This window comes from Podarcis raffonei, chromosome 6, assembly GCF_027172205.1.
Source record: "Podarcis raffonei isolate rPodRaf1 chromosome 6, rPodRaf1.pri, whole genome shotgun sequence".
Taxonomy (NCBI): domain Eukaryota; kingdom Metazoa; phylum Chordata; class Lepidosauria; order Squamata; family Lacertidae; genus Podarcis; species Podarcis raffonei.
Genome location: NC_070607.1, coordinates 22,897,717 through 22,912,483, shown reverse-complemented (window position 1 = coordinate 22,912,483; position 14,767 = coordinate 22,897,717).

The window sequence follows — 14,767 nt, the reverse complement described above, 5'->3', positions numbered from 1 at the left end:
GTTAGGTAGGGCTGAGCTGGCCTGGGATCTGCTGGATCTTCAGCCAAACTTGTTGCCATTGGGTGGCAGCATCAGGCCCAATCCAGGCTAGTGCAGGGATTGGGCCCAATCACCCTGAAACCTTCTGCCACCATGAACGGACAGATTGCAGATGGAATCATTCTGCAAAACCCTACCAGTGTGGAACTTGTGCCCTAAGGAAGGATCTGTATCAAGTGTTTGGATTACTTAAATCACAATACTGCTTAAAAAAAAGAATTACTCTCAAATCATAGAATCAAAGAGTTGGAAGGGACCCTTAGGATTAACTAGTCCACCCCCCCCCCCACAATGCAGGAATATGCAGCTCTCCCTTATGGGCATCGAACCTGCAACCTTGAAGTTATCTAACCAACTGAACTAACCCCTTTGCTCTCTCATTGCAGAAGTGAAGAAGACAGGACAGTAGGTGCTATTTTCGCCAACTGGTGAGAATAAAGATATGGCGGTGGGATGAGGTGGGAAAGAATCAAGTTTTGATCAGTAAATCTGAAGCACACCAGCCTGACTAAAGCCAGCTGCTGGCAGAGTAGGATTGGGGAGTTGTGTGAACCAGCCATTAAAGATTGGCTAGCATGTGACAGCCTGTGAAGTTGTGCGCCAGATTGCTGAGAAACACCAAAGGTCAAATTACATGTCACAATTAGCAAGCTGTGTGTTTTTTTTAAAAAAACCACCCTGCACTTAAACAGTGTAGACCATTATTTTGAAGAAAAAGAAGCTATGGGCTCCAATCCAGGAGAGGAAACTTGAGAAGTCAGCAATTGGCTAGTAGTAGCAGCAGCAGCAGCAGATGAAGCTAAGCTCTACCATGATGAACAAGCTTAGGATCTCTTTCTGGGACCAGAAAGAAGAAAGTTTGTTCAACTGCATAGTGCATTTTAAGGACTGAACTGCATTGCCTGCTACTTGAGCGCAATGTGTTACTTTGTTTCTTCGTAACGTTTATTTTTTCTAACCAGCATTTAAGACTGTTCTGCAGTAAAGCTTTGAAACTCATTCTTCTGGTATGAAACTCTTTTATTTCTACACAAGATCCAGATCAGTGATTCTGCCGAAGGCCATCTGTCACAAATGCTTCAGCTGAGATTCCTGCATTGCAGGGGCTTGGAGTAGATGACCCCTGGCGCCCCTTCCAATTCTATGATTCTGTGAAATGGGTCCATTTCCCAGGCATAAGATCCAGCTGCATGTCAAATCCCAGGGCTGCTGCCACACTGCAGCTTCTTGTAAGCTGGTCGGCAGACAAAGAGAAAAGTTCTTCAATAATGCCAAAAAGGAAACACAATAAATGGAATATTCATCATCTGAGACAACACATCTTGCTCAAATTGCCAATACATTGTTGAGCAGGGGTAATCGATGCATGTTTATGGATGTTAGGCATTGCCTTTTACTATGACATCATAAAAAGAAAACGAGGATACATTGACTGGGAAAGTGGATTTCTCTGTGATTTGTGTTTCACACCAGACTCATTTAATTGAGGAAACAATGCAGTAACGTGTGGCTTTATTCTAGCTCTGCCAATTGACCAGAAAAAAAATCAGGGTCATCCTCTTTTGGTGCTTTTTAACCACAGCTTGATTGGCAGGAATCTGCGGTATATGAAGCAATGTTACATTAAGTCAGATCACTGGTCTATGAGGCACAAGATTTCCTTCCCACTATGACTGACAGTGACTGTCCAAGGGTTCAGGCAGGGAGATTTTCCCAGCATGTCTCCTTGTGACCCTTTTAGGCAGAAATGTCAGGGACCGAACCTGATATCAATATTTAAAGCCTATGCTTTGCTACAGAGTAGCAGCTTCTCTCTGTGAGACTTTGCACAGCATAGAGGTAAACATCATCTCCTAATGTCTGAAGATCAAGCTCCTGTTAGAAACAGATGAGCAAAGGAGAGGTGAAAAAGTTGACATCCTGCTGCATCCTATTTAATGAAGTCTGCACAAATGACAGGAAGGAGGGATTATACCGGGCTAGGCAACCTAAGGCCCGGGGGCTGGATGCGTCCAATCGCCTTCTCAATCCAGCCCATGGACAGTCTGGGAATCAGCATGTTTTTACATGAGTAGAATGTGTGCTTTTATTTAAATTGCATCTCTGGGTTATTTGTGGGGCCTGCCTGGTGGTTTTACAAGAGTAGAATGTGTGCTTTTATTTAAAATGCATCTCTGGGTTATCTGTGGGGCACAGGAATTTGTTCATTCCCCCCCCCCAAAAAAAAGTATAGTCCAGCCCACCACATGGTCTGAGGGACGGTGGACTGGCCCATGCCTGAAAAAGTTTGCTGACCCCTGGATTATACTTTTTGTTATGTACTGAAGTTCTCACCCTGGGCCAGCAGGGGGATACTGTAGATAGTTATGCAAATAAGGGATCAAAAGTGACGTTCAGTGATTGGATAGTTTTAGAAAATTGTTACAGTTACGTTGTACTGGAGCTCTATATAAGCAGGCTGACTGAACCCTTCAGTTCAGTTCTGTTCTGGCCTGTGAATAAACAAGAGCTGTTTGAAGAATCGCTGCATTGTCTGATATGTTCACCCACAACTTAACACTTTTCTTCCTGTTTAAACATGAGAGAGAGAGAGAGAGAGAGAGAGAGAGAGAGAGAGAGAGAGATTATAATTTAAGAAATTTTGAATGTGCCTGAAATCTAAATATTCCCATCAGCTTTAAAATAAACATGACGGTGTGCTATTAAGGCAACTGAAATAAATATAGTCTAAGACAGGGGCAGAAGCAGTAGGCAGTTTTTTCAAACAGCACATGCTCTATTATAGTAAGGCAAAAAATAACTGTAATAGTGGCAAAACCAAGAAGGCTGACAAAATGAAGCATAGAGTCATTTTAAAAACCACCAACTTAGAGGCTTCATTCCAAAGATCCATAGGAGTTCAAACAAACACAATTATGACCAGATAATACTGAAAAATAATTAAAATAAACTCATATCATTATGTTAGTGTATCAAAAGTATACATAGCTATATTGTGGTTAAGTTATTATTTTGCCACTCACCCCGATGAAGTGAAGGCCCAGGACAGGTGTTGATCATCATGTGAGCTGCGCACAGGTGGTCTGAAGCGAGCTGCTGCCATTCCTGTGGAGCCTCCTTTTATTGAGACAGATATGCAAGCTAGGCAGATACATTTTGTGCTGTGACCTTTACACATCTTCCGTCCCAAGATCGTGGGGTGGTACAAAGCTATTTTGGCACCTGTTCCACAGCGTCATTTTCCCCTTGCACAGTGTATGACGAAGGAGACAAAAGGTCTCAGGGGAAAAGGTTACAGACAGGACACCGCTGACTGCTGAGACCGCAAAAGGTCAGACATAGGGGACAATGTTCCAGACAGCTATGACTTGTCTGAGGGGGAGTTTTTCCTGCACCCCAGGGTCACGTGTGCAGGCAGGCTGTGACTGCCTGCTGGTGGAAAGTGTGCTCCTTCCGGACCCCACTGTCCACTCCGCGATATCCCTACACCCCGAGGCTCTGATTTTTTAAAAAAGAAAGAAAGAAGAAGAAGCTTTATTTCTAGAATGAGGAGGAACTTTGTCAATGAACAGGATATTTGTTTGAATCCTCCACAAAACACAAAAAAGCAAAAATAGAAATGTAGAACTTTTTCAGGAAATGTGTGCAAGGATTTACAGTGGTACCTCGGATTAAGAACTTAAATCGTTCTGGAGGTCCGTTCTTATCCTGTAACTGTTCTTAACCTGAAGCACCACTTTAGCTAATAGGGCCTCCTGTTGCCACCACGCCGTCACCACTCGATTTCTGTTCTCATCCTGAAGCAAAGTTATTAACCTGAGGTACTATTTCTGGGTTAGTGGAGTCTGTAACCTGAAGCGTCTGTCACCCGAGGTACCACTGTACCTTCCTTTACATGCCCCAATCTCTTACAGAACTCTGAACTTCTCATTCTAGATTATATCATCACAAAAAATAATAATTTTAAAAAGACTTGAGTATTATAATTAATAATTACCCACCGTTCATCCCAATGTCCCAGGGTGGGTTATACAATTAAAACACAATATTAAAAACAACGTGCAATCACAGAAATAAGTGTTATATGACATCTCAATGGAAACCCAGTTTCATTTTGGATCCATTGACATTTTCAAGTCATCTTCAAGGGCAGCCCCACATAGCAAGGGTGACCTGAGGCACTTCAGCACCTGAGGTGAAATGATCCACTGCCGCCCCCTGCGAGGGCAGTGCAAATTCTGTAAAGGGTCTCTCCCACTGGAGGGGGGGGGGAATTTCCTTTCTGGATCTGCCTTCCCCTGTATAATCCAGAAGTCTAATTTAATTCCTCATTTAGTCCACGAGGCACCAAAGTCTTCGGGGGGGGGAGGGGATCTAGAAGAGTCCTCTTCTCAACTTTGCTTCCGGTTGTTTTCCAGATCCCATTATTTCCTCAACACCCCACAATTTTAAATCCTTTTATGTATGCCCAGAATTCACAGTGTTTCACTACAGGGGCAGGAAGTCTCTTGTTTCTTTTTATGTTTGCATATTCTGTTCTTTAATTTTTCTAGTAGTCATGCCAACACGCATGAGATTACTTGGGCAATGTGCCACGTATATTCCTCCTTTGGTATTGCTGTTATAAACATTTTCCAGGACATACTTCCTTTTTACCAACCTGACTGACTAAGTCCTTAAGCTTCGCGCAATTCATACACACATTACATTGATTACACGGAAAATTACCTTTGGCTTTCTTGAGCACAGCCAAATGGGTTGTTACAACCTTAGTTTTTCTTAAGTTACTGTGCACTAGAAGATCCCTCAAATTCTGAGCACATTTACATACCAACAGGCTTCTTCTCACACCCAGGGAAATCTGCTGGTAGACCCCAATATTTTAATCTCACTTGCTGAATCTGCCAATTGAACCCATCAAACACTGAGGGTGCCATTTTTCTACAGTAGTTTCAATTGTCTTACTCCTGTAAGGTTTCAGCAAGTAACCCTATCTTTAAACAAAAACTGTTTAAGAACCTTTGTTTCTGCAATTGTTTTATTAATCATTTGGCTTGTTTGTGAAAGCCCAGCAGATCACTCCTTAATTGAGACTGCAGTATCTCAGGGACTGCCTCTTTCCATGTGAACCTACCCGGACCCAGCAATCATCTTCAGAGGCCCTTCTTCATGTGCCTCCTCCATGAAAAGTCTGGAGGGTAGCAACACAAGAACGGGCCTTTTCTGTGGAGGCTCCCAATTTGTGGAATATCCACTCCTGGGAGGTCCACCTGGCGCCTTCATTATACACCTTTAAGCGCCCGGCAAAAACAATCCTCTTCAACCAGGCCTTTGGTTGCTGTGGAAGGAGGGATTGTTGTGTTGTCTTTGTTTTTGTTGTGTATCCTGTTTTTTTTCTAATGTGATTTAGTGCTGTTGAACCACCCTGAGATCTATGGGTATAGGATGGAATACAAAATTAAACAAACTTACTTACTTGCCAGTGTGGTTTAAATCTCCTTGTGTAAAGTGAGAATGAGCACAAATGGCCAGAGCATAATGTAAGAACACAATGTGAGAGCATAAGGCGAGACCTGCTGGTTCAGGAAAAAGACTCATCCACCATCCTGTTCTCACAGCGGCCAATCAGTGGTGGGGAACCTCAGGTCTGGGGGCCAAATGCAGCCCTCAGTGCCTGTCAGGATGCTGTTAACAGCTCCTGGCTGGTTGCCCAGGAAAGTATAAAGACAAGGAAAAGTTTCTTATCATCCTTTTTCATTTCAAGCTTTACAGAGAAAGGCTGTAGAACACAGCCTCTTGGATAATGGTGTTGTCCCGAGTGAATCTCCACCTCCCCATCTCATTCATCATTCTCATTGTCTCCTCTACAGGTTCTGCCCTCTGTCTTTGAGCCCTTTGCTCTCCTACTTTTAAGGCTCGCCAGGTTCTGGGAAATGGAGGGCCTGGAATGCTTTCTAATGACGTGTTGGCCGGGTGTTGCTCTGGCTCTCCCATGATTTCCCAGCTTCCCCCCTCATCTGCCTCTGAGCTGCTACCTCCCTCAAACCCCTGTTGTAAATCTATACTGTCTTCCTTTTCCATCTTCCTGGAAGGGTCAGGATGGGGAGGCGGTCTCCACCATTCCTCCTTTGCCCAGTCCCTGACAACGCCCCTCTATCTGGCCTTCCCTAGGCCACAGCCCTCCCTGGTCCTGTTTTGTATCTTGAGTGTTTGTGCCTGACTGGAATGTGTCTTTGAACTCTGATAATGCCTCTTGCTTACCTGGGGAGAGGAAACAGGATTGTGTGTGTGTGTGTAGAAACAGGCTTGTTGTACAAAGGTAAAATTAACATCCATTGCTCTTCTCACTTCTGTTTCTGACTCCACTCACTATTTGCCTGTGGCCCCCAAAAGGCTGTCCAGAATTTGTCTTTCTAGCTAGCTGGAAAAGGGTCCCCATCTCTGTTTTTCGCAATGGTCAACATATTTTCTGCTGCTCCTGGAATAAATATTTCAGTTCATTTTGAAAGTTAATAATGGACAGAGTAGCCATGTTGTATTTTGAACCAAGTAATGAATAAACCACTGCTTCCCTTTCCTTCTGAATACATTGCTCTCTTTTCTTCATAAATTCATGATGTTCTTCCTCTGTGTCCTTAAAAAAAAAGTGCTGCAGAAATTACTACAGGCAGACAAATATTCTGAGGCACATTTCCATTTGTATAAAGTAGTCATATATATTTAAGCAGCCAGATTCAGAATGAATCCTTCATCCAAGCTGAAAAAGCAATAAGCTTCCTCGATGTTGCTGGCTGTTTCTTAATTGGCAATTCAATATTTGTTCACATCATTATTGATTCAACCATTCATTACTTTATTTTTAAAATCCCATACGGCATTTCATATTTGACACATGATGAGAATGGTGTGAGAAATCAACAAAATGGAGTACTGTCACATAAAATACTAAATTACTGCATACCACCGTGATGAAGTGTAAGGGTTGACTAACAGTGCATTCCTATATGTATACACTTAGAAGTAAGCCCAAATGAGTTCACTGGGACTTACTCCCAGAAAAATGATTATGGGCCAACAGCCTTGAGCACACAAATGCCACGAGATAATTGACTAATCTGCTCATTTATTTTCAAAAAAAGGTTTATCTTGCCCACTATTTAATTAGGCATGTTCAATTATTTTCAGAAAAATTTCCTTCCTGGTGCAGAGAGGTTACAGTAAGAGCTCTGAGGAACGTTGAGCACAGATCTGTTTGATTTTAATTCCAGTTATGGTGATTTAAAATTGGTAACATCGTAAGGCCCCTATGCACCCACCTCTGAGAACCGAACATGACTTTTTAAAGAAGAATGGCAGATGTTTATTGCATACATACCGAAGCCATGTACACAGGTTAATACAGTAGCAGGGTTTTTAAGATTACTTGTAATTTTGTTATGAATGGATAGTAGGGATTTAAATACGTTAAAAATTTAACAATAAACATGCAGTATGTTGGTAAATAATAGAACCAAGGAAGGGATTAGAGGGAAGTCAATTTGTTTTATTTTGTTTTTGTATTGTTGTTGTTTTTATTTTGGTAAATCAAAAAATCAATATATATATATATATATATATATATATATATATATATATATGCACTCACGCACACACACACACACGCACGCACACACACACACACACACACACACACACACAGAGTGGTACCTCAGGTTACATACGCTTCAGGTTACATACACTTCAGGTTACAGACTCCGCTAACCCAGAAATATTACCTCAGGTTAAGAACTTTGCTTCAGGATGAGAATAGAAATCGTGCTCTGGCGGTGCGGCGGCAGCAGGAGGCGCCATTAGCTAAAGTGGTGCTTCAGGTTAAGAACAGTTTCAGGTTAAGAACGGATCTCCGGAACGAATTAAGTGCTTAACCTGAGGTACCACTGTATATAAAAGAGAACTGCCCCCACAGAGATCCCCACGCCCTGCCTGGCTCTGATGGCGGGGGCTTGGTGAGGGTGGACAATCAGGAACACCCTTCGTGTGCTGTCCCTGCCTGGCGCACAAGTCCCCGCCACAAGCTAGGGAAAAGCACTCCATCCCCACCTGGCCTTGGTCAGACCACACCTGGAATACTGCGCCCAGCTCTGGGTGCCACAATTGAAGAAGGATATTGACAAACTGGAACGTGTGCAAAGAAGGGTGATCAAGGTGATCGTGGGCCTGGAAACCAAGCTTCAGGAGGAATGGGACTCAGCTAGACTGGTAAAGAAAAAGCGATTTACAGTCGCACCTTAGTTCTCGAATGCCTTGTGACTCGAACATTTTGGCTCCCGAACGCCACAAACCCAGAAGTAAGTGTTCCAGTTTGCGGACTTTTTTTTGGAAGCCGAACGTCTGACCCGGCTTCCTTGGCTTCCAACTGAGTGCAGGAAGCTCCTGCAGCCAATCAGAAGCTGCGCCTTGGTTTTCGAACGTTTTCGGAAGTTGAATGGACTTCCAGAATGGATTCCGTTCGAGAACCAAGGTCCGACTGTATATGCGTTGTATGTGTGATATAGCATTGTGCCACCAGATGGCGACATGGAGTCCCGTTTTTCCTCTACCTGTTTTCCCTGTTTAAATTTACAGTGCTTTTATACTGAAACGCTTCTTTGATGTGTCTAGATCCAGCCATGGTTAAAGGAGCTGGGTATGTTTAGTCGGGACGCGGGTGGCGCTGTGGGTTAAACCACAGAGCCTAGGACTTGCCGATCAGAAGGTCGGCGGTTCGAATCCCCGCCACAGGGTGAGCTCCCGTTGCTCGGTCTCAGCTCCTGCCAACCTAGCAGTTCGAAAGCACGTCCAAGTGCAAGTAGATAAATAGGTACCGCTCCGGCGGGAAGGTAAACGGCGTTTCCGTGCGCTGCTCTGGTTCGCCAGAAGCGGCTTAGTCATGCTGGCAACATGACCTGGAAGCTGTACGCCGGCTCCCTCGGCCAATAAAGCGAGATGAGCGCCGCAACCTCAGAGTCAGTCACGATTGGACCTAATAGTCAGGGGCCCCTTTACCTTTACTTTTATGTTTAGGCTGAGAAGAGGAGGCTGAGAGGAGATACAAGAGCCATCTTCTGATATGTAAAGGGCTGTCACATGGAAGATGGAGCAAGCTTGTTTTCTGCTGCTCTGGAGGGTAGGCCCTGAACCAATGGCTTCAGGTTACAAGAAAAAAATATTCTGAGTAAACATCAGGAAGAACCTTCTGACCATAGGGGACTTCCGGGTTAGCGCCATTGGTAACGGCGGAATTCCTCTGACTAGGAGGGATCTGCTCTGTGGGAACCAGGTCTGACCACCACGGCGAAGGCGGAGACCCTTCAAAAATCACAGGCGGGTGAATCCTGTGAGTGTGGGATTCGACGGGCACCCTTTGCGTCCCCCCAATTTGCGGGGAAACCCAACTACAGGCTCTGGAGCGAAGCGGGGTGAGTGGCGTGGTGCTGTGAATCGACTGCTTCCCCCACGGAGCGAAGCCACACAGCCATTACTGGAGAGCGCTGACTTTTTCCTGTGACAATTCGACTTCAAAAGCAACTACCCGTGAGTAGGATAAATCAGAAAAAAGGAGAAAAAAAGATTTAATTTGGCACCGAAGCGGGGAGGCTCAAACAGGAAGTCCGCCTTCCGCTTTTGTAAACAGATCAAAGCAAAGAGGCTGCAAGCTAAAGTCTTGGAAAGCCGATCGGAAAGGACTAAATTTCCAACACAAAAAATAAGTGAATCTCCCCCTTGGATGCAGGAGAAGAGGGGGGGAAGCCTTGGACTATATGTACCTGCAAGAGAGAGGGAAGGAAGCTAAAATCCACCATTCAAAACCTGGGAACGGGCTGCCAATAGACAATAAGATTGCCGTACTTTGAAATGCGCACTGTTTGTGAATAGATCACCCTCTGACAGCTAGCTCAGTAAGAGAGATACATTTTTAAAGTTTATTTACAGAAACATTGTAAAATTAAGGAATGTTAGAAGGATGTTGGAATGAAGTTACGTGGTTTTAGCAGAAATGTTATAAAAGATTAAGAAAAAATAGATTGTTAATTGGTGAGAATGTAAAGTTATATTATATTAAGATAAATTATTAGGATAAAAACAAAGATGGAAAGGATTTGCTGAAATAGCTAATTGAACTAGAACACAAAAAAGGGAGGTGTGAGGAGGTCAAGGAAACAAGCAAATGAAAGATAAGTTATGGAAGGATTGATTTGTTTTTTGTTTTTTTTCTTCTTAATTGTTTTTATTTCTCTGTGTTTTTGTTCTTTTTTTTCTTTTCTTTAATTTTGTAATCTTTCAAAACCTTAATAAATATTTTTTTTTTTTAAAGAACCTTCTGACCATAAGAGCTGATCGATCTGCAGTGGAACAGACTCCCTCAGGAGGTGGTGGACTCTCCTTCCTTGAAGGTTTTAAAGCAGAGATTGTTTTGTTGTTTTTAAAAAAATAATATTTATTACTTTTCCAACAATTTAAACACTACAAAACAAACTGAACAATACAATACAATACAAAGACACTACATAAAACTAACACATTAAACTAAAAAACAAAATAAAAACAGTTTAAAACACATCAAACAATTTCAATATCTTATCTTTCATTCCCTTATTTCTTTTTTTAAAGATATTTATTGAGTTTTTCCACCTTTATACATTAAAAATTCAAAAAGAAAAACAAAAAAGTTAAAAACACATAAGGTTTACAATCCTTATTTTCAATAACATATTTCCCTGACTTCCCCACACCTCCCCTTCTTATATTCCAATTCAAATTGTTAATTCAACAAGTTCTTTTTCATTCCCTTATTTCAACGACCTCTTCACACCTCCCTTTTTGTATTCCACTTCTGTTAATTGTTTCAGCAATTCCTTTCCATCTTCCTCTGTTTTCTATCCTATAATTATCTTAACATATTCTAACCTTATTTTTCCTTTAATACTCTAATAATCTATTTATACTTAATTCCTTATAACATTTCTACTAAAGGCATATAACTTCATTCCCACATTTTTCTAACATTCATTAATTTTACAGTATTTCTGTAAATAGTCTTTAAACTTTTTCCAGTCTTCTTCCACCGCCTCTTCTCCCTGGTCTCGGATTCTGCCAGTCATTTCCGCCAGTTCCATATAGTCCATCAACTTCATCTGCCATTCTTCCTGGGTGGGTAAATCTTGTGTCTTCCAATACTTCACAATAAGTATTCTTGCTGCTGTTGTTGCATACATAAAAAAAATTCTATCCTTCTTTGGCACCAATTGGCCGACCATGCCCAGGAGAAAGGCCTCTGGTTTCTTCAGGAAGGTATATTTGAATACATTTTTCATTTCGTTATAAATCATCTCCCAGAATGTCTTAATCCTTGGGTATGTCCACCAAAGGTGAAAGAATGTACCTTCAGTCTCATTACATTTCCAACATTTATTATTGGGCAAATGGTAAATTTTTGCAAGCTTGACTGGTGTCATGTACCACCTATAAATCATTTTCATTAAATTTTCTCTTAGGGCATTGCATGCCGTGAATTTCATACCTGTGGTCCATAACTGTTCCCAGTCAGCCATCATTATGTTATGTCCAACGTCTTGTGCCCATTTAATCATAGCTGATTTTTCCATTTCATCCTGAGTGTTCCATTTCAACACCAAGTTATACATTCTTGACAAATTCTTGATTTTTGAATCTAACAATTCTGTTTCCAATTTTGATTTTTCCACCTGGAAGCCAACTTTTTTGTCCAAATTGTATGCCTCCATTATTTGGTAATAATGGAGCCAATCTCGCACTTTATTTTTCAATTTTTCAAAGCTCTGCAGTTTTATTCTGTCTCTATCTTGTTCCAGAATTTCCCAATATTTGGCCTCCATATTGAGTTTTTTCTGTGCCTTCGCTTCCATTGGTGACAACCATCTTGGGGTTTTCTTTTCTAACGAATCCTTATATCTTATCCAAACATTAAACAATGCTTTTCTAACAATATGATTTTTGAACGCTTTATGTGCTTTTACCTTATCATACCACAGATATGCGTGCCATCCAAATGCATTATTGAAACCTTCTAAATCTAACACATCAGTGTTTTCAAGAAGCAACCATTCTCTCAGCCAGCAAAAAGCAGCTGATTCATAATAAAGTTTAAGGTCTGGTAGGGCAAATCCACCTCTTTCTTTAGCATCAGTTAATATCTTAAATTTTATTTGAGGCTTCTTGCCCTGCCAAACAAATCTGGAAATATCTTTCTGCCACTTCTTGAAACAGTCCATCTTATCCAAAATTTGCAATGTTTGAAACAAAAACAACATCCTTGGCAACACATTCATTTTTATCACAGCAATTCGGCCTAACAATGATAACTTCAAATTTGTCCATATTTCTAAATCCTTTTTCACTTCGATCCAACATTTTTCATAATTATCCTTAAATAGATTCACATTTTTGGCAGTCATGTTAACCCCTAAATATTTCACTTTCTTAACCAATGTTAGTCCTGTCTCCTCCTGAAACTTCTCTCTCTCATTCACAGTTAAGTTTTTCTCTAAAACTTTAGTTTTCATCTTGTTCAACTTAAAACCTGCTACCTGTCCGAATTCTTGAATCAATTCCAATACCCTTTTAGTACTAAATTCTGGCTCCTGTAAAGTCAATACTAAGTCATCAGCAAATGCTTTCAGTTTGTACTGTTTAGCTCCCACTTGTATACCTTTAACCTCTTGGTCCTTTCTAATCATATTTAACAAAACCTCAAGGACCGATATAAAGAGCAATGGAGAAATTGGGCAGCCTTGTCGTGTCCCTTTCTCAATCTTAAACTCTTCTGTCACTACATTGTTCACAATTAATTTTGCCTTCTGTTCTGAATAAATTGCACCTATACCATTTTCAAAACCCTGACCTACCCCCATCCCCTGTAGATTCTTCTTCATAAAACTCCAAGAAATGTTGTCAAAGGCTTTCTCTGCATCCACAAATATCAAAACTGCCTTAGTATTGATATTCACTTGTAGTTTTTCTAGAATATTAATTATATTCCTCATGTTGTCAGACAAATGTCTGCCCGGGAGAAAGCCCGCTTGGTCTTTATGAATTTCTTCTGCTAACACCTTTTTTAATCTTTTAGCCAAAATATCTGCAAAAATTTTGTAATCCATATTAAGCAGCGATATGGGGCGGTAATTTTTGAGCTGTGTCTTTTCAGTCTCTGTTTTTGGTATAAGTGTAATGTAAGCTTCCTTCCACGACTCTGGTGCCCTTCTCCCTTCCAATATTTCATTACAGACTTCCTTCAATGGTTGTATTATCCATTCTTTCAAAGATCTGTAATATCTTGAAGTCAAACCATCTGGTCCTGGAGATTTACCTAATTGCATACTCTGGATGGCCCCTTCCACCTCCTGATCCATTATTTTATAATTCAACATTAGCTGTTTTTCCTGAGAGATTTTGTGTAGTCCATTTATTTTCAAAAATCGATCAATGTCCATTTCTTTCTGCTTCTCCTGTGTATAAAGTTGTTTAAAATACCTCTGAAAACACTTCCTAATCTCCACTGGGTTCTGTATATTCTTTCCTTCCACTTCCAAATTCGTAATATTATTGAGTTTCTGTCTTTTTTTCATTTGCCAGGCCAACAATTTTCCACACTTATTTTCCAATTCAAATGACTTTTGCCTCATCTGTTTAATCTTCCATTCTATTTCCTGATTCATCAGCTTCGTATATTGTACTTGGTATAACTTTATCTCTTTCAGGATCTCCTGTGACTTTGGTTTTGCTCTCAGTTTCTTCTCTCCTTCCTTTATTTTCCCCAGGATTTTATCCTTCTTTTCATTCTGAGTTCTCTTCTTAATTGCATTCTGTTGTATTAAGAATCCTCTCATAACCACTTTACTTGCATCCCAAATTACTCTTTTTTCCACTGTAGTATTCATATTTATCTCAAAATAGTCTCTTAGAGTTTTTTGGGCCTTCCTGGTCACCTCTGAACAAAGTATCGTTCATCCTCCATCTAAAGGAGCCAATTGGCATCAATTTCATTTCCATCTTCACAGCATTATGGTCAGAACAAGTTTTGGGGCAAATCTCCACTTTGCTGATCTTCGGAGCCAATCCCCTGGTTACCCAGATTTGATCAATTCTTGTCCATGTCATTTTAGCCTCAGAGAAGAAAGTTCCCGCTCTTCCCAGAGGGTTCTTCATTCTCCAAATGTCAACTAAGTCCATATTTTCAGTCATGTCAAAAAAGGTTTTTGGTAGTCTACCATCTTTGGTGACTACCTGTCTCTGTGCCTTGTCCATATTTGTAGACACCACTCCGTTCATATCTCCCATCAAGATCATATTATAGTGCATGTAATCCATCAGAGTCTCGTGTAGCTTCTTGAAAAACTCCGATTTTCCTTCATTTGGTGCATAAATACCTACAATCAAGAATTTCTCTCCTTGTGATTGAATTTCAATTGCAACAAATCTTCCTTGGTCATCTTTGAATATGAATTTCGGTGATAGGCTCTCCTTTGAATAAAGGACCACTCCTCTTTTTTTAACTTTATCTGATGAGATAAATTCTTGGCCCAGTCTTTTATTACTCAATATCTTCCTGTGTAGCCTTATCACATGTGTTTCTTGCAAACAAATCAAGTCCAAATGTTCTTTTTTCAATAAATGAAAGACTCTCCGCTTTTTTTCTGGAGAATTTAGTCCA